This window comes from Cricetulus griseus, chromosome 3, assembly GCF_003668045.3.
Source record: "Cricetulus griseus strain 17A/GY chromosome 3, alternate assembly CriGri-PICRH-1.0, whole genome shotgun sequence".
Lineage (NCBI taxonomy): Eukaryota > Metazoa > Chordata > Mammalia > Rodentia > Cricetidae > Cricetulus > Cricetulus griseus.
The window spans coordinates 170,605,980-170,607,269 of record NC_048596.1 but is presented as its reverse complement, the minus strand read 5'-3'; the positions used below and the strand labels follow the sequence as shown (position 1 = coordinate 170,607,269).

General features: G+C 49.1%; 1 non-coding gene across 1 annotated transcript; it reads left to right on the top strand.

Moving 5' to 3' along the window:
• Nucleotides 1–320: 320 nt before the first annotated feature.
• Trnak-cuu lies at nt 321–393 on the top strand. The gene has a single exon. It is a non-coding gene; the product is annotated as a tRNA-Lys (tRNA).
• Nucleotides 394–1,290: the final 897 nt, after the last annotated feature.

Here is a 1,290-nt window from a genome sequence, read left to right as displayed (position 1 = left end):
CTGTGGTGGGGCTGAGACTTATAAATAGTCCTTAAACCACAGGTCTCTGTTCCAGAGTGGAGCTGAGTAAAAGAGGCCAGAGGGTGGTGAAGTCAGAAGGGAGAGTCAAGATACAAGGGTGTGATAGGAGATAAGAGGCTGAATCCAGGAAGAGAAGGGGAACGGAGAGCCAAAATAAATAAATAAATAAATAAATAAATAAATAAATAAATAAGTGAAGAAAGGTGACTTCTGGACTCCTGACTCTGCTGTCCCCACCTGGAACCCCACTTCCTCCTTTCCTCCTTCCTCGCCACTCCAGTGTGTGTCTTTCCTTCACAGCCTGGCTAGCTCAGTCGGTAGAGCATGAGACTCTTAATCTCAGGGTCATGGGTTCGTGCCCCACGTTGGGTGACAGGTATATCGAGAGCCTGTAGGTTTAAGATATCTTTATTCAGATAAACACCAGCCAAATGCAAGCCAGAGCATGCCAGGGGCAGCAAGGCAGCCAGGCCAGAGAGAAGGGGCCCCCATGTGCCTGCAGCCCCTTAAGAACCTAATATGCATCATCCTGACCTCACCTTGACCACGCCCTGAGAGGCGTGGTCAGGCACACCTGTAGCTAGCCCTTAGGAGGCGTGGTACCATGTCTCCCTACAGCGACTTTGGGAAGACAGAGATGACCTGTGTTCAAAGTCACAAATCAGCCAGATCAGTCTAGTCTTGGTAGGGCTGCTGAATGCTACATAAGGAGATAAATGTGAAGACCACAGTCATATGCTCTCCAGCCACAGAATTGGCAAAGCAGGGATGGAAGACAGGCATTTCCATTCCTCAGTGGGGTGGGCCTTCTGAAGCACCTGGCTTCCTTTCCCCACCTGTGCTCTTTGGCTCTTTAATTTTTAAAACTTATTAACCATTTCCAAAATTGTAAGTGCCTGCGTGTATATATGTGTATCATGTGCATGCCCGTGTATCAAATCTAAAACTGGAGTTACAGGCAGGTGTGTGAGTGCTGGAAACCCAGCTAGGGTCCTTCTTCCTGCCTGCTGAACAGAGCCCTGCCCAAGGTCTGGCCTCTGCTCTCTGTTCCCCATGTTATGTCTTAATGTCACCTAAGAAGTGGCTTGCATGCCTGGCCTTGCTTTCCGAATCCTGATCATGAGTGTCTCTTGAGTCTGTCTCTGCTCACTGTTTCCTAGAGCATCCAGCCAGTGGTGAAATGCCCTAAGCTTGCCCGGAACTCCTGGGTCATAGTTCCGGTGAATCTGTCTGTGCTCACACATAAAATACCTGGGATGGCTTATCTTG